This window comes from Desmodus rotundus, chromosome 9 (assembly GCF_022682495.2).
Source record: "Desmodus rotundus isolate HL8 chromosome 9, HLdesRot8A.1, whole genome shotgun sequence".
NCBI classification, from domain to species: domain Eukaryota; kingdom Metazoa; phylum Chordata; class Mammalia; order Chiroptera; family Phyllostomidae; genus Desmodus; species Desmodus rotundus.
In genome coordinates this window covers 101,598,768-101,625,088 of record NC_071395.1, presented here as the reverse complement: position 1 = coordinate 101,625,088, position 26,321 = coordinate 101,598,768, and the positions used below count along the sequence as shown (strand labels likewise).

General features: G+C 41.4%; 1 protein-coding gene across 2 annotated transcripts in view; it reads right to left on the bottom strand.

Annotated features, from left to right (window-relative positions):
- The window catches only part of SPOP (speckle type BTB/POZ protein), a 73,456-nt gene extending 55,479 nt beyond the window's left edge, over nucleotides 1-17,977 (bottom strand). The window contains exon 1 of one of the 2 annotated variants that reach the window (XM_024573453.4): nucleotides 17,796-17,977. The gene's annotated coding sequence lies outside the window, so the exon portion shown is untranslated. The remainder of the gene's footprint in view (nucleotides 1-17,795) is intronic. The other variant, XM_045182201.2, reaches the window with a different exon arrangement.
- Nucleotides 17,978-26,321: the final 8,344 nt, after the last annotated feature.

Below are 26,321 nucleotides of genomic sequence, written 5' to 3'. Positions count from 1 at the left end.
ATCTCTTTTATTTTTTATTTTTTTAGACAGAAAGGAAGGGAGGGAGACGAGAGGGAGAGAAACATCAACGTGTGGTTGCCTCTTGCACACCCCCCACTGGGGACCTGGCCCTCAACCCAGCTCGTGCCCTGACTGGGAATTGAACTGGTGACTCCTTGGTTCACAGGCTGGTGCTCAATCCACTGAGTCACACCAGCCAGGGCTCTCCTCATGATCACTCTGAATGTGTAACCCTCTTGCTGTTGCAATTATTTGTCTTTTCCACTAGATTCAGAGTACCAAGAGGGCACTTAACTGACTGTGTTATATATTCGCCTCGGTAAGCCTGGTGTCTACACAGTGCCCCGCAAGTTGTAGATGCTAAATAAATGTTTTTAAAAATGAATGAATATATCATAATCCAGATAAAATGACTTCCCTTTGTTAAGATTCCACGCTTACCAAGTGATCTTTTGCTCAGCCCAATACAGTAGTTGTACGATTTTGGGCAAGTTACTTAAAGACCTCTCCGTGCCTCAGATTCCTCACCGTGCCTCAGATTCCTCACCTGTAAAATACTAATAAAGAATACCTCTCCCGTAAGGTTGCTGTGGAGATCAGATGAGTTAAATACATGTAAAATGCTTAGAGCAGTACCTGACACACAGTAAGTGCTCAGTAAACACTAGCTATTGTTATTAGTTTTTTAATAATACACAATGCTAGGAGAATGGACTGAGCAGACACGTTTTCTTGGTCATGGAAAAGACTATCCCTCAAAGTACAGGAGGTTTTATCTGCCCGCCCCTTGCAGCGTGGTTAGCCACTTTTCCGTGAACCCAATCAACCCTGGTGACAATGAAGAAATGTTTACTTGGAAAACAGGGGTGGGTCCTGCATCTCGAAGACCCCATCAAGGTAGCAGCATCCTGACAGGACTTGTAGGAGGAATTAGTTGGTCACCTATGACACCTCACCTTGGTTCCCTCTAAAGGCAACGTTTTGGTCAAAGATAGTACAATTTAGTGAACAGACTGTGAGGCTGGGAGGGAGATACTTAAAGTATGTCACTAATTAGCTTTGAATATGATTTACTTAAAGAGAAAGTCTCTGAGTTTAAAAAGTATTAGTCATGTCTCAACTATCCACACTAAGGAGCTGAAAAGTGGTATAATTAATTCAAAACTGATAGTAAAAAGGAAATCCTTAACATTTTACTTTAGAATGTATTGTGTAATTTCTCCTATAGATTTATATCCAAAATTGTATCTGGGCTGAACTAATAAAAAAATGTGTTTGCATAGTGTGGCCATACATTAAAAACATCACGGGAGTGAACTAAACGTAAAAGAAGGAAGCCAGTGTGAAATAAATTCCTATAGATAATTTACATGAGGATAATTTAAAACTGACTATTACTATGTAATAATTCCTCTCAACCTCACAGCATCCTCTTGAGGTTTAATCTTAGCCATAAGATTCTTTCAAACGAAAATCTCTAAATGTCACTTAGGAATAAATGATGAGAACAACGGAGTGTTTAAAGGTGAATTGATCTACACCTCTGAAGCCATGAGAGGACCATCCGACTGAGGATCTTTGCTGCCACAGGTGTGGAGGTGCATTATTGTGCTAGCTAAAGAGCCAGAAGTGAGTATCGGCCTAACTACAGGCCAATTTATTTCATAAAATCCAGGTATTCTAGAAAGGTCATGTAACAATTTCAGTGCCAGAAAGTACTTTGGTGACCACCTTATCTAAACCCTTTGATTTTATAGAAGAAACCAAGATCCACAAAAGTTGCAACATGTCTGTCAAACTAAATATTAAGTGTGGGGAAGTTCATTAAAAAATTGAGATATAACTGACATATAACACTGTATTAGTTTCACGTGTACAACATATGATTCGATATCTGTACTGTGAAATGAGCGACTCAGTGAGTCCACTTAACATCCATCACCTCACAGAGTTACAAAAACTGTTTTTTCTTGTGATGAGAACTTTTAAGATCTACAGGAAGTTCATTATTTAAATAATTCAGTCCTGGCTGGTATGGCTCGGTGGATTGAGTGCTGGCCTTTGAACCAAAGAGTCGTAGGTTCGATTCCCAGTCAGGGAACATGCCTGGGTTGAGGGCCAGGTCCCCGGTGTGGGGGGGGGGGGTGCAAGAGGCCACACATTGGTGTTTCTCTACCTCTCTCCCTCCCTTCCCCTCTCTCTAGAAATAAATAAATAAAATATTTTAAAATTAATTCACTTATATAAATAAATAGCCTTCTATATTTCTTATAAAAAGAGACTTTAATATATTCACTTTTGCTTAAATTGGGTCACATCTATGTATCTATTTTATAGATCCATACAACTTCAGATGTCCTAGAAATAAAACTGGTCACATGGGGTATACCTTTAACCCTGGACAAGCCTCTCCACCACACCACCACATGAGCCATCCTCTCCCATTAGTCTAGATGTTACTGCTTGTCAGCTCATGTGTACAGTCCTGTGTCCTTTCCCCCATGTGCCTTCCTCAAATCTGTTCATACCATTCTGAAAGCCAGGAATTTCTCCCACCTTCTATTTGAATATCTCCCTTCTGGATCCAGGTAGAGCTTTTCCTAATCACCCCAGTTCACTCTACATTCCCATAGTACTTGTTATTACTTTCTTAGCAGTTAACAAATATAACTTAGACTCCCCTACCTGATAATTAACAGAAGATGCTCAGAAATGTATTTGTTTTGTGTATATGTCTTTGCCTACCCCAAAATTCTTTTGATAGGTCTAGTGAGACCTAAGAATAGGTACTTAAAAACCAAAACAAAAGAGCTGGTAGAAGAATAAAACTGATTTTTTCCCTTTATTAAAATGTCCTTTAATGCTGTTTAAATTTCCTTTTAACTATAAAAATATTTAAAGAGTAATTAGGAAAAACTGAACATTGCATACCCTTTAACACTGAAATTCCTGCTCAGTATATAATAATTTATATACAAGGATTTTCATTACAGCATAACTTATAAGCAAAAACTGGAGAAAAAGGAAATTCATTAGTAGGGAACTGGCCAAATTAAATATGATGCATCTATACAAAGAATTCTATGTATTTAAAAGATTATTTTTTAGTAACATGAAATTTTTTAATTTTATTTTTTTCTATTTTTTCCATTTGTATTACAGAAAAAGCAAATCTTTTTATTCTGAAAAGAAAATACAGTATAGATTTTGAAATTACAAAAACTCTTTTTAAGAATTTGTGTATATAGTGCATTACTCACATCTATTATTATCACCACCACTTGAGTGACATACTACCTCATGGAGAGAAGTAGTCCCTAACAATGTATCAAAGTCTACACATACCCCTGGCTGGTGTGGCTCAGTGGATTGAGTGCTGACCTGCAAACCAGAGGGTCCCCGGTTCGATTCCCAGTTTAGGGCACATGCCTGGGTTGCAGGCCAGGTCCCCAGTAGGGGGCACATGAGAGGCAACCACACATTGACGTTTCTCTGTCTCTCTTTCTCCCTCCCTTCCTTTCTAAAAGTAAATAAAACCTTTTTTTAAAAAAGTCTACATGCAATTGGCTTCCCTGCTGTTTTCATGTTGTTTCTTCAAGCAAGAAGTTTCTGGAATAATTAACCATTAATTTTCACTGAAGGAAGTTTCTCACCCATGCAGAGTAGGTTTCCATAAGTGGTGCCAGGATGGCAATGAGTCAAGACGTCATCAAGACAAGTTATATTCCAAAGGTCAACCATCACCACCACCACCACCATCGCATCATCAGACCACCAAGGTGGAGAGAAGTACCACTGGTCGACTGAGCATCTCTGGTCAAGAGATTTGAGCATTGGGGCACACTACGACCCTGCGTACTAAGATGGTGCCTTTGTGTTGACGGGATTTCAACTTCAATCGCTCCCAGGGCCATTCCACTGCAGAAGCTCATCCACATGCACGGATCTCTTGGAATTTTCTCTACTTTGCAGATATTAACTTCTGAATTTTTCTCTCCAAACTCCTATTCCCTCTACCAAGGGGAAGGGAAGAGTCAAGACGGGAAAACAGCAAGTGCAGAAGCCCAGCAGTATCTAGCTGGGTATATGGGAAGAATAGAAGGAAGGCCAGTGCAGCTTGAACTTGGTGAACAAAGGAAAAGCACTGTACCAGAAACAGGAAAGGACTATATATATCTCAGAGGGCCTAACAGGTCACGATAAAGATTTTGGATGTTGTTATGTTCATAAATTTTGCCACTCCCATGGTGAATCAATTATATATAAATGAAACCCAGATCTATGTTTCAAGCCTCATCTGCTCTTCCAAAGCCCAGTGCAAGAGATTCAACTGCCTACCTGTTAGGCAGCCTCTGCTAAATGGCAATACATGCAAAGTCAAACACTATCTATTTTCCCCAAACCAGCTCCTTCTGCTTATTTTACATCTGCTGACAGACCAATCATTCACCCAGACTTGGTATCTCAGTTATCTTTCATTCCTTCCTACTGCCCACTGCCACTAGATGTGGGCTCCACAGGTCCTCAAATCTCTCTCTCTTTCCATACTAGTGCAATTGCTACCATCCTAATTCACATTATTACCAATTCTTGTTGAAATTACTGGAATAGGCTAACCAGTTCATCCCTCATCCAATTTACCCTGTATGATGTCATTTAGATACTTTTAAGACTACCAATAAGCAGATAATATAAATTTATTAACTCAAGTTCTGACTTTAAGCTCCACTCATATTTCTGCCTACTTAACATACTTATACTTAGCTTCATTCACATCTCAAATTTAACATGTCTAAAATTGAACTCCTGATTTCCGATCTTCCCTCCAAATCCCACACCTACTCCTCCCATTCCTTTACCCCTCACTCCCATCTTAGTAAGTGGCACCTCTACCCATCCAATTGCTTGAGCCAGAAACCTGGGAGTCATCCTCGACACTTTCTTCTCCCTCAACTCCCACATTCAATCTATAATTAAATGAATTCTTTCTTTAACACACTTCCTAAATCCATCTACTTCTCTCCATCGCCTCTGCCACCAAGTCCTACCTGCGAAGATCCTTATTTAAGTGCTATGAGGTGCAGTCCAGGCATCAGGATTTTTAAAAGCTCCCCAGGTAATTTTAACATGCGATTAGGGGTGAGAACCACTGCTCTACAGGTTCTCCCACTAACCTCTGTGACCTCATTTCTACCGCTTTCTCCTTTGCTCACTTAACTCCAGCTACATTGGCCTCCTCGCTGGTTTCTTGAACTTGCCAGGCACGTACATTCCTCATGGTGTTCGCCCTTGCTACTCCCTCTGTCTGGAGTTCTGATTCACTTCTTCACCTTCTATAGATATTTGTTCCAACATTACATTTTCAGTGATTTAGTGAGATGGTCCCTGGCCCTTCTATTCAAACCTGCAACCCCAACTCAATATTCCCTACCTCTTTCTCCAGCTTTATTTTTCTCCTTGGGACTTACCACTTTTTAACAAATCATGTATTTTATTTATCTTGTTTATATACTTTATGACAGCTGGAATTTTTGTCTGTTTTGGTTAACTATATCGCCAGCACCCAGAATAACATCTGACATAGGTAGATAATTAATATTTAACTCCACAGCAAGGCCTTCCCAGATTCCCCCAACTAAATATAATTTCCCTATTATTCCCCTAACTCTAATTTATTCCTTTCCTTCATAACATTTACAGTAATTTGTAATTTTATTTATGTTTATTTGTTGAAGCTCCTTTCCTAGACTATAAATTCTATGAGAATAAGGACATTCTGTTTGGTGCACCATTATACAGGGCAGAGCAAAAGTAGGTTTACAGTTGTGAGTACATGAAACACAGAGTATATTCTTGTATTATTATTTATTGTGTTATTTTCCATACAAACAATTGTAAACCTACTTTTGCCCCATAGGTTTAAGTATGCAAAAGTTTATTCTTGTATTATTTATTAATTGTTGTATTATTTTTCATACAAACAACTGTAAACTTACTCTTGGCCCACTCTGTATACACCATCCCTCATGACTAAGTGTCACAGAGTAACTATTTTAAAAAATAGTCAGTGAGCGCTGGCTGGCATGGATCAGTGGATTGAGTGCCAGCCTGCAAACCAAAAGGTCGCCGGTTCAATTCCCAGTCAGGGCACATGCCTGGGCTAGGTCCCCAGCTGGGAGTGTGTGAGAGGCAACCACACACTGATGTTTCTCTCCCTCTCTTTCTCCTTCCCTTCCCTTCTCTCTAAAAGTAAATAAATAAAATCTTTAAAAAAATAGTCAATGAATAAAATAATAAATGAATGAGGACAAATAGAGTTTCTGAAAGCACATCTGATCATATTATTTTTCAATCAAAAACTTTCCAAGTCTCTCCATCACTTACCACATTAAACACCTACTACCTGGCCTTGGTAGTAAACCTGCCATGTTCTGGACCAATTTACTTTCCTGTCTTATCTCCCATTATTCCATGCGTCTTTTGCTTCAGCAATGCTACACTGTTCATTATTTCTGGTACACACCCAATACTACTCACACACACTGCATTTCCCCACCTCCACATTTTTGTTCACAACATTCCTTCTGTCTGGATTCCCTTCCTGTTCCTGCCAATTAAAATTCCAGCTTTCAAACTACCTACCCTTCAAAACTCAGCTCAAAAGCAACCTTCATAAAGACAGTCCTGACTCCCATCCCAACTTCCCCAACTGAATGGCCTCTTCCTCTTCTGAACACCAAAGTATGCAATACTGGTTTAATGCCCTACTCTTTTCAGATCATACCCCTCCCCTACCTTTACAAAACCTTTTGTTTATGGTCAACAGATGTTTGGTGAAATGAAGTCAGTTAACACCATTACTCCTTTCTCTGTCATAAAATATTTAAATTGGGAAGGGGGAAGGTACAAAGCAGGAACGGTATTCCCTTCTATGCCTTTTCTGAAAAAGCAAAATCTTCTTAAATGCAATTTTTGGAGCTCAGATTTTTAAATGTATTCAATTGCCTGGAAAAAAACATTAAACTTCAATGTGCTACTATGATGACATAAATTTCAGAAGCTATATTAAAATGAGTTACCCTACGATTATCACATACTTGAAAGAATAGCTGGCTGAAAATCTGCATACTTTAAACTCTGTTGTCTGAAAACAATAATTACTAGAAAAATATAGATGTTCAACAAGAAATCTGAAACATTTTATGATCTTTTAAAATATCTCATTCATTTTTATTTCATGTTAAGTGACGTTAAGTAACATCCTGGCAACCCAGTAAAATTCTATCATGAAACACAAGTTATACCTAAGTTACAGACCTCTGTTTCCCTACCCACGCCCTCTCACAAGGCTGTGGTTCCCGAAGTGTAGTCTGTGTATCTCTGAGGTCCCTTTCAAAGAGTCCGTGAAGTCAAAACTATTTTCATAATACTAAGAAATTATCTGCCTTTTTCATTACATTGACATTTCCGCTGGTGGTATAAAAATCAATAATGGGTAAAACTTCTGATGCCTTAGCATAAATCAAGGTAATGGCATCCAACTGTACCTGTCGTATGTCTTTTACCACCATATACTGATGATTTTTAAAAAGTCAATTTCACTTAAAAATGGTTTTGATGAAGCAATAAAAATTATAAATTTTATAAACCTAAAACCTTGAGTACAGGTCTTTTAAATATTCTGTGTGATGGCCCTGGTCGGTGTGGCTCAGTTGGTTGGAGCACCACCCCATAAACCAAAACGTCATAGTTCGATTCCTGGTCAGGGCACATGCCGCAGCTGAGGGTTCAGTCCCCCCTCGGGGTGCATACAGGAGGCAATGGATGGATGTTTCTCTCTCACACTGATGTTTCTCTCCCTCTCCCTTCCTCTCTCTTACCCTCCCTTCCCCTTTCTCTAAAATCAATGAGCATGTCCTCAGGTAAGGATAAATAAGTAAGTAAATAAATAAATATTCTGCGTGAAATGAGAAATATGCAAAAAGTACTTCTGCAGGATATTCAATTACAATGGATTTCTCTAGGAAAAGCACGTGTGACTCTGCGTTGCGAGGTGAACTAACTGCCTTTTTCACAGAACACTACTTTTACTTGGAACAAAGCAACAAACTGGTTATTCAGACATGACTATTTAGCAGGCATTTTCTTGAAAATGAAATGAGTCTGTCACTTCAAGGAAAACAACTGACAGTATATGTTGCCAATGATAAAACCTAAACCTTTAATCAAAAGTTAGAAATTTGGAAATCTTGTGGCTGCATGACAGATTTCAAAAACTTTTCTGATGAGATGGGTGGTGATATTGACTAACGTGCGGGTTTGTTTTTTTTTTTTTTTCAATCCTCACTGGAGGATATGCTCACTGATGGGGGGTAGGTGGAGGGGGGAGGAGAGAAGAAAGGGGAGAGGGAGAGAGGGTGGGAAGAGAGAGAGAAGGAAACACTGATCTGTTGCCTCCAGTACACCCCTCCCACTGGGTATCAAACCTGTAACCTAGGTATGTGCTGTGACTGGGAATTGAACCTGCAACCTGTTGGTGTAGGGGACAACACTTCAACTGAGTCACCCAGCCAGGGCAACTAACATGGTTTTTGGATATGGCACTATAAAATGTGTCATTTGGAAGATATGCTTAACTCAATGAACCAATATTTCCCAAGCAACCAATGCATGATACTATAATATCATATATAGGTAAAGGATCCATTCAAAGTATAAGACCTATCAATTGATTAATGTAACAGTAACATATGATTTCAGATTCCACACTGCAACATATAAGAAACTACCATTTGTCAAGTTTTGGTGTAGTACCATAGAAGAATATGCACAACTGTCTGAAAATAATCCTCCTTTTTCCAACTACAACATTTGAGGTCATATTTTCTTCATATACTTCAACTAAAACAATCTATCATATCAGACTAACTATAGAAGAAATGAGAATCTAGTTGTCTTCTATTAAGTGGATATTTATGAGATTTGTAAAAATGCAAAAAAGTCTTCTCACTAATTTTTTTAAAGATTTTATTTATTTTTAGAGAGAGGGGAAGGGAAGGAGAAAAAGAGGGAGAAAAACATTGATGTGTGAGAGATACATCAATCGGTTGCCTCTCGCATACCCCCAATTGGGGACCCGTCCCTCAATGCAGGAGTGTACCCGCACTGGGAATCAAACCAGCAACCTTTTGGTTCGCAGGCTGGCACTCAATCCACTGAGCCACACCAGCTAGGGCTCACTAATTTTTTTTAAGTTATTTACATAAAAATACAGGGGTGGGCAAAAGTAGATTTACAGTTATAATACAAATAAACAATACAATAATAAATAATAATACAAGAATAAACTGTTTCACGTACTCACAACCGTAAACCTACTTTTGCCCACCCCTGTATATAATTTATGTTCACATGAGAAAAGTAACATGTTTCCTTTTTAAGTAATCAATATTTCTAAAACATGTTTTCTGTTTTGATTTCTAATCTGGTTCATATCAATAGATATAAGCCACGTAAACAAAAGCTCCCTGGGGCCTCAGTAATTTTTTAAGAGTATAAATAGTCCCGAGACGGGAGAGTCTGAGAAACACCACTCTAAGAGAATCTCCCTCCTATTCCAGCCACTCCCAACATGGCTGTTTGGACCAAATCTCCCTTCAACCCATCCTCAACCACAGATGAACCTGGGGCAGATATATGGCCCAAGGGAAATCAAGCCTTAGGCTGACCAAATCAGATATCACTCAGGAATCTCAACTACGTCTCATGGATACTGAGATCTATTTATGGTGGAACACTAGCGTCCGTTAACTCTTATTGCCAAAGTCCTTGGAACTGTTTTTGTTCCAGCCCTTTCTGAGGCCTGATTGTTCAGCTTTTCCTTGGATTGTATGACAGCTATTTCCTTTTGATAAATCTTTTATATGAGCTATTTTAAATAAGTTTCTTTTCCTTCATTTGAAAGATGAGATCCCTATATAAAAATAAAAATCACTCCCAAAAAACTAAAAATTAAATGGAAATTTTATGCTCATGCAGAACAAGAGACAAACTTAATGATCAGCTGCTAGATAAGGGAAGCTTATTTTTTTTTCTGGAGAAAACCATTCTATGTATCATGTCAATATATTTTAGACAGCAAATGGCTTCATTAAAATATACCAATCTGACAGGGTTTTTCAGGTAGGTTGATAAACAAAAAAAGAACAAGATTAGTGAGACTTGTCCTATCCGATATGAACAATTATTACAAAGCTATGATAATTAAGTATGCAAGCAGACTAATAGTACAGGGCAGAAAATACAGACACAAATACTCACATATTTGGAAACATAAAGTAGTAGGGGGATTTAATAAATGATACTGAGGTAGCTGGTTATTCTCATGGAAAAAATTAGATCCCTATTTCACACCAAATATCAAAATAAATTCTAGGTAGATTAGAGAGCTAAATGTGAAAAGCAAAACTTTAAAACTTTTAGAAGAAAATATAGGGTGTAACTATTACCTCAGTATAGAGGAGGAGACCTTCATTCAGAAACAAAAAACACGTGCTACAAAGAAAAAACATAATAAATCTGATTCTGCTAAAATTCAAAACTTAGTTTCAAAAAAAGATAGAATAAAGTTAAAAAAACAAATTAAAACACACTCATTAGGATGACTACTATTTAAAAAAAACAGAAAATAACAAGTGTTGTGGAGGATGTAGAGAAATTGGAATCCTTGTGCACTCTTGGTAAGAATGTAAAATAGTGCAGCCACTACGTTAAACAGCATGGCAGTTCCTCAAAAAAATTAAAAATAGAGTTAGCCTATGATTCAGCAATTCCACTTCTGGGTATATATCCAAAAGAACTGCAAGCAGGATCTCAAAGAGGTATGTTTACAATGTTCAGAGCAGCATTATTAACAATAGCCAAAAGACGGAAGCAATGCAAGTGTCCACCAGCAGATGAATAAACACATACAATGGAATATAATTCAGCTTTAAAAAGGAAGGAAATTCTGCCCTGGCTGGTGTGGCTCAGTGGATTGAATGTCAGCCTGTGAACCAAGGGGTCGCCAGTTCGATTCCCAGTCAGGGCTCATGCCAGGTCCCCAGTAGGGGGTGTGCGAGAGGCAACCACACACTGATGTTTCTCTCCCTCTCTTTCTCCCTCCCTTCCCCTCTCTAAAATAAATAAATAAAATCTTAAAGAAGGTAAAAAGTAAATAAAAAGGAAGGAAATTCTGACACATGCCACAACATGGATGAATTTCATGGACATTATGCTAAGTGAAGTAAACAAGATACAGTAGCCAAAAATCACAGAAACAGGAAGTAGTACCTGTTCCTAAATACCAGAAAAGAATTACATAAACTTCAAATTAAGGAGATGAATGATTACATATACATTTTTCCTAACAAATAAATAGGAAGAATTAGAGGTTTTCAGAAAACTACTGCAAGCCCTTCTTTGATGTAGCTGATGTCACAGCAAGATTTATTGCTACAGCTTCTTAAAAAGAAACAATCAAGAAAAAAGGCCTTCGTGGTCAAATAAGGGTTACTGTCTGCAGGTCTCATCGCCACTCGGAGGTCTGCACCCAGCTCTCCCCAAGCGGCACGCCCAGCCTTGCGGCACAGAGCGGGTGGGCAACTGCTGCTCTACCACAACGTGACCAGAGCTGGGAGAACGACGGCCCAAGGGTTTCCCAAAGAGGCTATACTTCAGAATACTTAGAATCTTTTTTCCTACAGTGGGAGTTTGCCAAAAACAAAAGCAAAAGAAAACTACTGGGTCTTGGTAACAAACTCGTCGGCACTGCCTTTCAGAGTGATTGCCCACGCCTGAAAGCAAACACGAGAAACAGGTGTGCTTCCCTGAATACATAACCGGGATTTCACATGGGGCCAGTATTGCTTTATGGAGGAACCAGGGCGAGAACAATGTTATGTCTGGAAGTAAGTATGAGAAGATGGTGAAAAGAAAAACAAATTTCAGATAAATATCAGACTACCGTTATTGTCAGGCTTTGAGTAATTTGAAATCAGTTCACTCAAATAAGTTCACTCAGAATGCCACTACATCAACGTCGAATATAAACGTTTTCTGCTAAGGCAAAAGTTAGTCCAGCCCCTAAAACCAGCTTTTGAAGGCAGTTCCACTATATCTTTCGTTTGTATCAACCTTCATTAGTGTGATGGAGTTTCAGAAAACACTGGATGCACCACCATTTCTCCTGAGCCCGCGGTGCACAGAAGAAACCCACGGGATTCAGCGCTGTTCCAGACCGAGTTGAGACAGCTAGATATTAAAGTTCATGGCCTATCTGAAAATTTTCCCTAATTAAGAACAATTTGTCTCACTGCTTCTTTATTCTGAAAATCTAGTGATAATGAAAAAAAATATGCTATTACAGCATAATCTTACATAACACTCCAACTGTCTGGAGAAATGCATGTAATTTGAGGAAAAGAGAGAAAAGACAAATACTTGTGCATATATGCACACACACAAAGATGTTTTTACATAACAATCAAAACCCCACATCTCCCAGAAAGCTTATAAACACAATTTCAGTCTCTAAAGTTCATTTTGTGTACCCGTCATCTCAGAAAAAAAGCAACACTGCTCGTGAGGGAAGAAATTCTCCCGTCTCTTCTACGGCTAGCCTTTTATTAAGGGGGAGGGGAGTGTAAGGGAGCAATGCTCTCTTCGGAGACACTACCTGTCTTTCACAAAGAGTACTGAAGACTGAAGAAAGGGAATCTGGGAAGTCTAAGGTCCAGGATCCAGTAATGCCAGTGGCACAGAAATTAGTCAAACACTAGGTGCATTGTGTTAAAATAAAGGCACCTTTATTTTTTAGAATTTGGTTCCAGAAGCTCCATAGGGAGATAAGACAACATAACATATTAAAAGGGAAGAAAATGTGGTATGCACACACAGAGAGGCAAGGGTTCCACATCTGGGACAGGAAAATGCAAAGTGAGCCAGAAACTTATTGTACTAGAAGGCAAGGAAGCAAGGAAGTGCTCATACATCAAGCTTAAAGGGCTCTCCACAGGCCAAATATGGGGCATCTTGATCATCAAAGAAAAGTAAATTTTGGTAAAGCATAGAATAAATTAAAATCCGTAAGTTTATAATCACGCTAAAACAAAAAGTAAGAAAAGGAAACAATGTGCCACCGTTAGAGGTGATTATTATACCATCTCCTTACTCAGAAAATTGTTAAAGGGAACACTAAGAATTTACCTGAACTTTTTGGTAGAAATTACAATTTATTCCTTACTGATGAGGGCAATTCTTACAGAACACTGGGGGAATGAGAATTGGAAAATTACCATTTTACAACAACCAAAGAAATAACTGGCAAGGATCGTCATCATCAGATGAAAGATGGCTGGAGAAGTGTAACAGCACAGTGCCAAAGTGTCACCACTCTGCAGATCACTTGCTAATTACAAAGAAAAAAAGTCTTTTCAATAGAGACGCATTGTATTTATCATCTTAAGAAATGATCAAGCTCAGTATCAACAGTGAGACATTACAACATTACACTTCTCTTACTGTGACGCAATATGAGGTACAGAGCAAAACCTATGAAGTATTCGTACCAACTGTGTTTAACCTGATTCTAATCAAGTCTTCAGACTTCAATGCCAGTTTATAGGAAACACATGAATAAAGGAACAAATCAAATAAAACTAAGAAAACAATCAGAAAATTCTAGAAGTGGCATATTCTACAAGACAAATGGCCTGGGCTCTTCAAAAAATCAGTATTATGTGGCTTCCATATAAACTGTTCTAGACTTAAAAAGAGACTAAAGAGGCATGTTTGGAGAGAAAAAAATACCAATAGCTAGAAGTTGTCATCTGCAAGACAAATGGGAAAATCTGGACATGAAATAGGTATTAGATGGTATTAGAAAATTACTGTTAATTGCCTTAACTATGGCAATGTATTGTAAGAACAATTAAGTAAAACAATGTATTTTAAGAAGACGCATCTACCGTATTCGAAGTATTGAAGTATTAATGTATTATGTATGAGGTCTGCAATACAAAAATTTATACATATAAACACACATGCAGAGATATAAAGCAAGTATAGTAAAATGTTAACAACTGTTGAATCTAGGGGATAATGGCATAAAGATAATAACTGTACTATTCTTTCAGTTTTTCTGTGTGTTTAAACTTTTTCACTTGAATAGTTGTAAAAAAAAGAAAGTAGGGCTCAAAATATAATTCTTCCAGCAAGGTATCTCAAATGAACTCCCCTAAAACTCTTAATCCTTTGTTTACAAAGTCCTCTCAGCATAGAACACTGTATTAATGTGTCTGTTCTGTTTTCTGGTCTCTTATTATTTCATATATTCAGTAGATTTGGTTTTCCAACAGGGCTGTAAGCTCCTTCAGAAACAGACATCTTTTAATGTTTTTCTATTTCCTCACAACTCACAGTGAAATATTTTGTAGTCAGCAGACTTTTAAATAGCGCTAGTACCAACATACTTTAACTGAGTTAGCTTTTCAATTCCTCAACAGAACGGCAGTCCACTTGTACAAAGCATTTTGAGTCACAGCTATCAAAAGATCCTAAAACCTCATTTATGGGCTTATACAAGTTCGCATAGAAAAACTGGCATCTAATAGTTAAATGAATGAGAGTACAGGATTTCCACGTCTTCCTAGCGCTGCTATGGGGAGGTGTGTTGTCCAGGCACAGGGCTTGACTGCCATGACATTATTCTTCAGTTGAGCAGTATCTTCCACCACCACCCCCATATGCAAAACAGCAACGGCATTTATCCACAACTCCTGGTGTAATGAAACTTAACAAGCTATATAATGAACTTTAAAATTTTAAATAAAAGACCATACACAGATAAAAGATGTTTGACAATATAGCTCATACTCTGCTGGCAGGAATATAAATTCATACAACCTTGATGGAAAGCAATTTAACAATACTGAAGAACATTAAAAATGCCTATAGTCTCTGATTCTGCCCTTCCACTATGAATTTACCCAACAGACACTCAGGTACATGAAAAGTACACACAAAACATTAATTGCAGCTCTGTAAACAACCTAAGTTTCCAATAATAAGAGCTAGATGAATGATAGTACACCTATACAATGGAATACCCGCCAGCTTTTAAAAAGAGACACTCTATGTACTTTATTAACTGATGGCCAAGATATATTAAATGAGAAAAGCAAAGTGCAGAATAATGGGTATAGTTTCTTACCATTTGTGTAAAACAACAATTAAAAACAAAAATTCTGCCCTGGCTGGTATGGCTCAGTGGATTCAGTGCTGGCCTGAGAACCAAAGGAATGCTGGTTCAATTCCCAGTCAGGGCACATGCCTGGGTTGCGGGCCAGGTCCCCAGGAGGGGATGCGTGAGAGGCAACAAGCGTTGACGTTTCCCTCTTTCTCCCTCCCTTCCCCTCTCTAAAAGTAAATAAATAAAATCTTTATTAAAAATGACAAAGAATATATAGTTGTATATGCTTGTAAAAGCATCAACCATCTCTGGAAGGGTAAACACGATACAAGTAGCAACAATTTCCTTTGGGGAGGGTAACAAGATGGATGAAAGGACAGAATAGAAAAAGATTTTTCAATTTTTCTGTGTACCTTTTGAATTTTGTTTCATATGTATGTAAATGTGTTACTCATTTTGAAGAGTTTTTTTTTTTTTAACATGGCTCTGCACCAGTAAGAATTATTTAATGATACTCATCTTAAATCCTGAAAGCATACCATGCCTTGGTATCATAACAATTTTAAATGAGGCTTCAGTAAATTCAACCAAATGAAATGTTTGCAGATAAAACAAAGCATCCTAGAAGACAGAAGCCTACCAAGAAGAGACATGGACATTTATTACCTCAATAGCTTTACTTCAGGATTTTACCAGAACCTGACTAAAGTCTGGACACATACAACATTAACCAATCGCAAGAGCTCTAAAAGGAGAGGTCACTAAAGTACCAAATGGACACCACCACCCGCTCCCTAAGTGTCACAACAACTGAACACTCCTCCTGTTCAAACAAGAGGAAAAAAACATGACTCTCCAGCTCTTTCCCAGGGCAAGGACGACATACGTCCCCCAAATTTCTATGTTTCCTCTGTGTCATCTCTTGGCTCCACTGTAACCATGGCAACAGAAAACAGCACAAAAGACAGCTGAACCATGCAAAGGCCAGAGTTAAATGGGAAAGTGAAAAAGAATATACCCGTATACTTTAAGGCCCAAGAACATTAGGTCTTAGAATTAAAAATGGCAGCCAAAAAAGCCTTGAGAGAAGAATACCAAAGAAAGAACACAAAAGAAAGAGAACAGAAAATAAGGCTTATTAATATATCCCATTCCCAGTTATCCAGACAGGAGTCAGAGTTGGCAAAGATATCTGAAAAATGCAGAAATGCACCCTGTCCCGACACCCCCTGGCACCCAACAATTTGGCTATTCATTTCAGTGCTATTCAGCCAACCCTCTGTGAGAGTTTATCATTTCCTCACCCTATTCTGATGACAGAGGTAAGAAACAGCAAAGTATGCAAAAGAGGGCAACACGGGAGCAAATTAAAGGGCCATGCATAGTCTGCCACCAGGGCCTTTATCACTGAAATATTACTGTAGTGCAAAGTTCCTAGTTTTAAATTGCTGTTTGTAACTCGCACTCTCATTACTTAAGAGTTAAAACCTCCACTGGATAAGCTATTGTCCACCAGTAGTTTCAGATTGCTTTTGTTTTCATGTGACGTTCACAGAGCATCAATAATGTACAGCTAAAACGAAAGCGCTAAGGAAGATCATCTTTTACTAAGAAAGAGGTAAATAGCTCACATAAATAAGAGGCCTGGCGAGGAGAGAACTTTGATATACTGATTTACAGCTACTACTCTAAACCTTATACTGTACGCTCTTTTTCTATACCTTATCTAGTTCTTTGAAGATAATTAAGAATTTTGCTAAAAGGAAACCCCCTTTACTTTCTTTTTTATTACCCTTAGTCCTCAGAAATCCTCCCAAAATCCCCTACCAGAGTAATTGAATGGGCTTGGGCACCGACTCCAAAATTTGGGGGATGTTTGCATTTAAAACACAGTATAACGATGGGAGTAAAGAAAAGTAGTGCTAGAACTGTAAGTTGTAGTGACAGTTTCAAAAGGGTCAGCGTGGGGCATGTTGGCTCTAGGAAGCGTTTGTAGCCTGGGAGTCTCTAAGGCAACACCAGATGCAAACAGTGCTCTGTCAATAAGGCCCTCAAATAATTTAAATTCTCCCTTTAGGATAGGAGCAACAGGCTCGCTATCTGGCAGCAAGTCTAGCCCACTGCCGGGGAAGAAGGCGGTCGCGTGGTCAAGGGGCTCTTTTATCCCGCAGGTCCCTGCAACACAGCGATGCGCATGCGCCCCGAGGGCAGGGAACAAGCACCCCGAGCTCGTTCACACTCGCGCATGCGCAGTCACCCATCTCGCCGCAGGCGACAGCTCACTATTTGGCAAGGGGGATGGGGCTGGGAAAATGACGTGGGGGGGGCTGAAGGCAGGGGGCGCGTTTGTGTCTCCTGAATGCTTGGGATTGAGAGAAGGAACGGTTGATTAAGCTCTGGCATTCACAAGTCACGTAACCCGGGATGTGGGAAAAGGGGCAGTGAAGAGTATATGTGTGCCTGGAGGAGGGGGCGGGTGGAGTGGGGGGTCAACCACCTCTTAAGGGAGGCGCCCCCCACTCCGACAAGACAACCCTCTCCCTCGACTCTCCTCCCCCCCACTCACCTGAGAACGGCGGCAACAGCTGCTGGTCCCCGTCCCCCTGCGCTCGCCTCATACTGTCCGCAACATCCGGGACCTGCGGGACCGCCGATACACAAATACACACACACTCTGAACGCGCACACTCACACACTCACACACACACCGACACACACCGGCCGGAACGTCATGGCGTCGGCACGTCGACGCAGCGAGCGCGCACCCGCCGGGCCCCACCCCGCGCGGCCTCCGCCCCCTCTACTCTCCGCCCCTCCCTGGGTTCTCCTGCCCCTCCTCCTTCTTCCTCAGGACTCCGCCTACTTTCCCCTAGCGCGCAGGCGTCTCAGGGATCTCTCCGGGCCAGGGGATTTGAAGGGAAGGAGGGGGCTTAGAAGAAAGAGGCGGGAACTCGAAGGTGGTGGCGAGCGGGCCCCCGCAAGCTGCTCGGAGGTGCCAGGACCGAATGGAGGCACAACGAGGGGAGAGGGGTAACAACGAGGGGAGAGTGGGCCGTGTAACAATAAAGGCATTTAACAACGGCAGTTTATATTTGCAGGCAATTTATGAATTACCAACAACTTTTACATTCATTACCCCGTTTCTTCTAACCGTCAGTAAAATGTTTTTTGGACATGATAACGCTAGAGATTCTTTTAAGTAACTTAAAATTTAGCATTTAGAAACAAAAATAAGAAGAACCATCTTGGGGGTGAAGGCGGGCATGTAAGTGACAACTGAAAGGAAGCTGATTCAGTGATAATTTGTTGTCTTGGACACCTGGGTCCCCAGTTGGCCTCAGGTCTTAGCTCCCAGGGGCCATCAGTGATTCCTGAGTTTAGTAAAATAAAAAAGTCTTAGAGTATCCTGGCCCTGCGAGGAAAAATAAGTCATTTCCCACTTACAGTAATAACATCAGTGATGGGATATTTATTATTGCTACAATTCTTTTCTTTAGCTTAAACTTTAAAAATTATTCTTACTGAATCAAGCTAAATAATCCTGAGCAGGCATTGTCTCTTACATGCTGAGATAGTATCATTATGTAGACACACACACACACACACACACACACACACATACCGAAAGAGGCATCGGGCCCAAAAAAGCAACCAAATGAACCTGCAGGTCATGGGGTGACAAAGTGTGCGTCCTACCTTGGGAAAAGCTTCTGTAAGCCCTACTGCTGTGAGACCGTCTCCTGGAGACGGTGCTCAATGTCTCCTGCCACAAGTGTGCTGGTGGCAGGTGGCTGGTGAGTCTGTTGGACAAGAAAGGCTGGGAGCACCTGAGCAAAGCTACAGGGGTTTGGAAAGAAACCCCTGACAATACCAGGCTGGCTTCCACTTTCAAGTACACAGGCAGACCCTACACTCCACAGCTTAAAATGTCCTAGGAATCATGGTCAAAACACCCCAAGCTCCTAGAGCTTGCCCAAACTGAATTTCAGTAAAAATGATCAAGAAATGGGGATTCTAAATTTGTGCCTGCCCCTCTTGAAACAAAAAGAGCTTTTGTCACCTATTAGGCTGATGCATGAAACTTTCCAATTAGATTTCACTCAACGTGATTATCAACAAACATTCATTCCTTTAGCTGAAGCCAGCAAGGTTTTTAGTCCTTGTGAAAATGCAAAGCGCCCCACAGGTAACCCAATAAGCAGTTACTAGTAATTGACTCCTGGTGTCATGAGGTTGTTAGTTCTCGACTTTAGATTTCACAGGACAATGGGAAAGAAAAAAAGGAGTACTCACTTCTTAGAGGTAGGAGCATGGAGGTGGGGAAGGGATGGAGAGCAAGGAAACAGGAGGCAGGGACAATATGCTTTAGCTACCCCACGACTTGGGCTAATCATTACAGTTTAGCCAGATTTGAGGGCTAGTGAGTCTGCCAGCAACTTGTCCAGGCTGGCCTTGAATCCCTAGAGATCTGGAAGGACCTAAGAGTCCTATCCCCATCTGTAGCCTGCTGCAATGAGGCTCCCATTCTACGATGGGGACCATACCGCCCGCCTGAGACTGTGATCCACCAGCCTCTGTACAAAGGACTTTGATTTGGTGTGGATCTGATTAAATGACTGTCGACGTCCTTGGAAGCCGTGTGTGGAAGAATTTTAAACAGCTTCTCCTTTTTAATATGCACTTCCTCTTCGGTTTTAATTATTTTGTTCCTACATTTTCCCTTTCAATTTACTAAAATCTAGAAATGTAATTAGAGTAGAGGCTGGGCTCCGAGAAAGCTGCCAGGATTTTCTACAACATGATTAAATATACTAGGCATCCCTTTAGTGTGGGGCTGGAAAATAGGATTCTCATTATCGTCTTTCCTTATCCAGGGAAGAATCGGCACCACATACAGATACGGATTTATTGAAAATGCAGCACTAATTAAAAACTTACCCAGCCTCTTGACGAGGTTTGAGGGGGTGGGAGAGTGCAGTTATTTCATTATTTCCTCCGTTTATTGTTTTGTTGTTGTAACCGCAAGAAGCCCCTCTCACAACTCTGTCCTCGGAATAAAATTCTTCTCTCCTCAGGAGGGACTTAATGAGGCTTTTATCTATGCAACAACAATCAAGCTTACAATGGCATCAATTCAATTCACTGCCCCTTGTGACAGGAGGAAACATGCAGAACTCGTTTTCTTAATTCCAAAACACAAATGACAAAGTGTTCCTTGACCATCAGGAATCAGGTCTGGGCTAGGGCTTTGTCCCAAATGACCCTGAGACGTATTTATTTGGCCAATAAGGACTTCCGGCTCCATTTTACAGTCCAGTAAACAAAGGCATGGTCTCCCTTGAAGTTTTAGGGGAGATAGAGAGGGACAGAATGGGACAGAAGATGCGTACAAACTCCCATTTTGGCTGTAAGCCCTGTTGAAAGATGAAGTCCTCTCCTTTCTATACAGTTATTCAGATGGCCAGTCAATGAACACCCGGCCCAGTGCCCTGCCATGGTGGAGCCCCACATGGGAATCAGAGAGGGATAGTCAGGAAGATCCTTAGTAGGGACATGGTACTGTACTCTGGAGGTCTCCAGTCTAAAGAAACAGAGACAGATGACACACCCTGGGACACAGGCATAAGGCCACACACAAGGACACGTGCCAACAAGAACACATTGATGAAGTTATGCTGGGGCCATGCTGGGGTTAATAGAAATTGGCAGTGGAAAAATATTTATTGATTGATTACATTTCACGGAGAGGCAGCTGTGGCTTAATGAATGAGATTCGGCCTCCCTATCTGGAGACTTAAGTCCAAACCCAGCACTGACACTATAATATAAACTTGGACAAATGCCTCTGAGCCTCCGTTTTTCCATCAAAACAATGGAGAAAATAATGCCCAACATATATTGTTGTGAGAGATAACTGAGATAATATTGGAACATAGCACAGTCCCTGGTAGAGTAGACCGTGCTGATTTATGGGTATGTTACCAAATGTGGTTTTTTAGGGTAAGTGTTCATCCAGAGCAACTGGTTTTCAAGCCCCACTAATCTGTGAACCACGCTCACTCCTTTTCTCTGTGCCCTTTTTAGGGGAGCATGAAATCAAGGAAACAGCATAGGTTCTCAGCCAGAGCAGTGCCACCTGCTAGCTGGTGTCCCTGAACAAGCTCTTTGATTGCGGAGTCTGTTTCCTCACAGGTCGGGCAGGGTTTCCGGTTTGCAAGAATTGCACCAACTCCAGCTACATCAACCAAAACTGAAATTTACTGAAGAAATATCTCTGGCTCCCCAAATTGACAGGAGCTGAAGAATCAGACTTGGAAATTCGGCTGAAAAACCAAAGGCTAGCAGAGGAAGAACAATCCTCTTTAGCAGGCCATTCTGGCCAGGAGGTCTAACTGTTGGGCACTGCCCCAAAGTGCCACCACCAGACACATGGTCACAGCTGCTGCCGCTGGAAAGGATGTCTAATCTTCCTTCCATGTGCCCCATGCTCAGCACCCTGTTGGCCAATCCTAGGCCACATCCTGAGGCCTGACCACCATGATGGGCAACAAAGAAAGATCTCACTGCCAGTGTCCACTGTGTAATATTCGGTGCTCCTCACTGACATTATCTATCGCAGGGGACTCATCCCAAAGAGGAAGCGGGTCAGATGCTGGACTGCCAGCCCTCCCATGTCATCTGTGAAATGGGGCATTCATCACAGGGTAATAAGCAGCATGGAATGACATGACATTTGTTCCAAAGTGCTTGGCACATAAAAGGCATTCTGTTCCTTTACCTCTCTTTAATAAAACAAAAGGCTTGGAACGGTGTAGTTATTTGAGGATTTGATCAATGTGCTTATAGATACTGACATTCTGAGGTTTCAACCGAGAAAGATGGCTAGGAAACGTATATCTGAAGGTAGAGTAACCTCAAAGAACCAGCAGTGGGAAAGAGAGAAGAGGAAACGGTGAGTTTGAAAATGTCTCGCTCTCCTCTGATTTTTGTCTTGAACTGACAACACAGCTCCATCTCCATCTTGTTCATCTTTAAAACAGGTCTAAAAATTGCCTGACGTCATTGCTCATTGCTTTAAGACAAGTTTTAGTGGATTAATATTTGTTTTCAATAAAGAATATATTACCAAATGCAGATTATCTTCACCATTATGAATTATTTTCAGCGGGTTTTTTGGGTCCTATTCTGATTGGGATTGATCCACCACCTGTTGGCATTTGCCCTAAAAGAACATTTACCTAAATGTAGATAATTAGTTTAGCATAAACACATTTTTTTTCTCTGCCTCCACTCAAATAGAAATTACTTTGGATTCTACAATTTCAGATTACCCTTGCCATGGCTCTACTTTATCAACGTGGATTGATTTCAACTGAAAGTTTACTCTACCTTAGAATCCTATTTTGAAAAGGGAATTTAATCTAAAATTCAATTACAGAAGGTCTGTGCCAAAGTGAACAGTCAACTAGCACTTAGTGAACACTCCCTGGGTGCAGAGCTCTACCTACCTCACTACAGGAGAAGGCAAAAGAAATAGAAGTATTGTCCCTATTCACGGAGAGTTTTCAGTTTCAAAGAAAGAATACAATTCAAAACCAGAAGGAACCATGAAGATAGCCCAGGGGTTTTTGAATGGCACTTGCTTCTCAAGCTCTGGGCTTCTGAAGATTTGTCTCAAGGTCTCCACGGCTGATCAAATGGGTCTGGGGCAGAACAAGCCAAGCCAGCCTGCTTCTCTTCCTATTCGTTCAGGCCAGAAATTAGACAGCATCCTTGCCTCGTCTTTCCCCCTTGATACCTCCCATCTAATCCATCAGGAGTCCCTGTAAATTCTAGTTTCAAACCCACCCACTTTCTGCATCTCCCCTGTCCTATCCAAGTTCTAGCCATGATCTTCTTTTGCCTGAACCACAATGAGAGGGTCTTAATTAGGCTTAATGAGGCTTCCTAATTCTTTGCTTGGCCTTCAATCCCTTCTTCACTCAGCACCCAGGCCAATCTAATTAAAACTTAAATCACATCGTGCTGACCCCTGCTTAAGACCTTTTAATGGCTTCTCTTTGTACCAAGAATAAAATCCCAGCTTTGTACCACTGCCCACCAGAGTCTCGTATTCAGCGACGTGTCATGTCACTTCCTTCTGTCTTCACTTGAGCCTAGGCATCTATCAATGTCTAGAACTGATAAGACGCATCAAGCTCTTTCCCTCCACAGGCCTTTGTATTCGCTGTTCCGTCTGTCTGGAACACTTCCCCCCAGCTCTTCACATGGGTGGTTCTGCCTCTCCTTTCAGATCTCAGTTTAATTTTCACATCCACAGAGAGCCTTCTCTGACCACCCACCTGATCCAAAATAAGGCCCTTCTGTTATTTTCTATCAAGGTATCCTGTTTACTTTCTTTACCACACTAACAACAGTTTGTAACTGTTTTGAGCATTTACTTGTTTATTATCAGTCTCCCTTCCTCATTTGTCAGCTTCATAGGGACCTGTCTGTTTGGCTCTCCATGATATCCCAGCATTCAGCACAGTGCTGACACATAGCAGGTGGTTAGTACATAATGAATGGATGGATGAATGAATGAATGATTGAATGAACAAAGACAGAAAGCCCTGGACTTATCTAGAAAGTCAGAAAAGGCTTGAACAGAGATCTGAAGCCTGAAGGGAAGGTTAACAAGCAAAGGGTATGGAGAAGGGGAATGAGGAAGGGAAGCAGCCCAGAGAGGTAATGATCCTAAGGCCAGGGAGTGTAAAGTTTTTTAGAAACTCAAGGAAAATCTGTGTGGCTGGAGTACAGAGAACAAGTGGGAGTCTGTGGGAGTCTGTGGGAGTCTGTGGGAGGTGGGTCAGAAGGGTGAGGCAGAACCAGCCAGTATCTCTCCCGTAGGATCCAAACCACAGGAGAGTTCTTGGCAGGAGAAGGGGGAAATGAGCACTAGAGGCCGACGACAAGAGACCATTGCTCCTGGTTTTCCTTCTACCTCTTTGGCTGCTTCCTTTAGCCATCCCTTGAACATCGGCTTTCCTTGGATTCTGTTCATTTCCTCTCCTCTTCACACTGTCCTCACTCGCCTTGAGATCGCTCATTCCCTCTCACAGCTCCGCTGCCATCCATCTGCTGAAAAACATTCCAAATCGATCTTGAGCCAGGTCTTTCTCTTGAGCTCTAGACTTACACACCCAACTACCAACCTGACACCTTCAGTTGGATGTCCCGTGGGCACTAAGAGTCAGCAGATCTAAAACGTGCTTCTCCTCCAGTGTTCTCTGTCTCACCAAGTAAATCCAGCCTGGAACTGGTAATTATTCCTGACTTCTCGAGCCCACTTCTAATTCAACAACAAGTTCAGACAATTCTGCGCTTTAGTTATCTCCCAGCTCTGCCTACTTCCTTCCATCTTCTTGACACTTCCCCAATTCTCCCTTGAATCATAACAGTTTCCTTACCTGCCTCGCAGCCTCTGGTCTTCCCTCTTTCAGTTCATTCTCTGCTCTGCAGCAAGAGGGAGCTTTCTAAAATGCCAATCTGCTCGAGTCACCTCTTCGCATACAGCCCTTCAATGGCTCCCCATTGCCCTCTAGATAAAGTCCACACTCCTTAACGGGAGTGAAAGGTTCTTTATCAGTGACCATGCCTTGGTCTCTAAGGGCTCTCTTACCCTCCCAACACCGCTTAGCAATATGGTTTCTAGTCATATACACAGAACTACTTTCAATTCCCTGAGTAAACCAAGTTCTTCTTTTTGCACATGCTGTTACCTCTTCCCAGAACAGTCATCTCCACACCTTCCTCTGCCCCCACCCCCACCTTCCCCAGGTTAATTCTCTGCTGGGTCTCTAGGCTTTGATTTACCTATTAAGTTCCTCCAGGAAGCTGCGCAAGTCCTCTAACCCTGAGCTACGTCTCCTGGTATTTCCCCTCCCACTGCAATATCCTCTGATTCTTGGTAGCCTGATACCCTCTCTGTGTTTGGGACAGGGATTCCTTTTTCCTTTTGTCTATGGTATTTCCAGCACCAAGCAGCATTCCTGGTACATACTAAGTATTCAGAGAAATGCCTGTATGATGAATAAATGGATGAATGAGTGAAATAAACATTCCTTTCAGGAATTTGGTTGCTGTAGTTTCACGCACAAAAGCCTCCAGCAGCTTCCTCTTCCTGCATCCACTGTTTGGCCACAGGCTTGTCAGCAGGCTGGTCAGCAGCCTGTGAGAATGCTGAACACCCCCGCCCAAGGGGCTCCTTGACACACCCAGTGCTGGGAGCCCAGCTTTGCCTTAAAAGGCCACCTTGTTGAAAAGTGCCTAGGATGGCATTTACGAGTTCTATTTTTATCTAGGTTGGAAAAGTCTCACAGTTAATTCCCAAGCCAAAGACAAGAAACTCAGGAACGTGGATGAGTGAGGAGGCATCCACGCGATGCCTGTGAGTCACCGCTTTGTTTTCCATGGGTGGCCAGGGCCTCCACTCCTTCCTGTCACTGGGCCCTTGTTCTTAAGGACTGTCCCACTCTAAAGGTCTTTTGATCCCACGTTCATTAAAACTAGATCCTGCGGCCCTTAATGGCCTATGAAATGGTGTCATCTTCCCTAAGACTCTTAACTCTGCTGGGGCCCTCAGAGCAGACCACAGAATGGATTGCCAGGCATCTCCCAGTCTACTTAAATGAGCTTTCCACCTCCATCCCCAAATAGATAGGAATTGTGGGTGATAGATTGCACTGCTATAGCAGCAGGAAAGAAGGAGGCAGGGTGGCCAGAGGAGAGGGCTCCCAATGAGCCTGGCCAAAGAAATAATTGGACAGAAGCTACAGAAATGAAGAGAATAACCCAGCAGGGCTGGCAAGCAAGTGGAGGGCCTGTGCCAGGGAAAGGATTTGCCATCAGAATGGCGGGAAGGGAGGAGGGAGTGTGGAGAGAGGAAAATGCCAGTGAAGGAGAGAAGGAAGGAAGGGCAAGCAGGAAGCAGTAGCAGAGATGGAAGAGAGTGAAGAGGAGAGAGGGAGCTCGAATTCCTGTTAACCCAAGTGAAGTAACTTGGGTTACAGGAAGTAACAGAGAATGTTGGAGAGCCGGGCGGAGGCCCCAG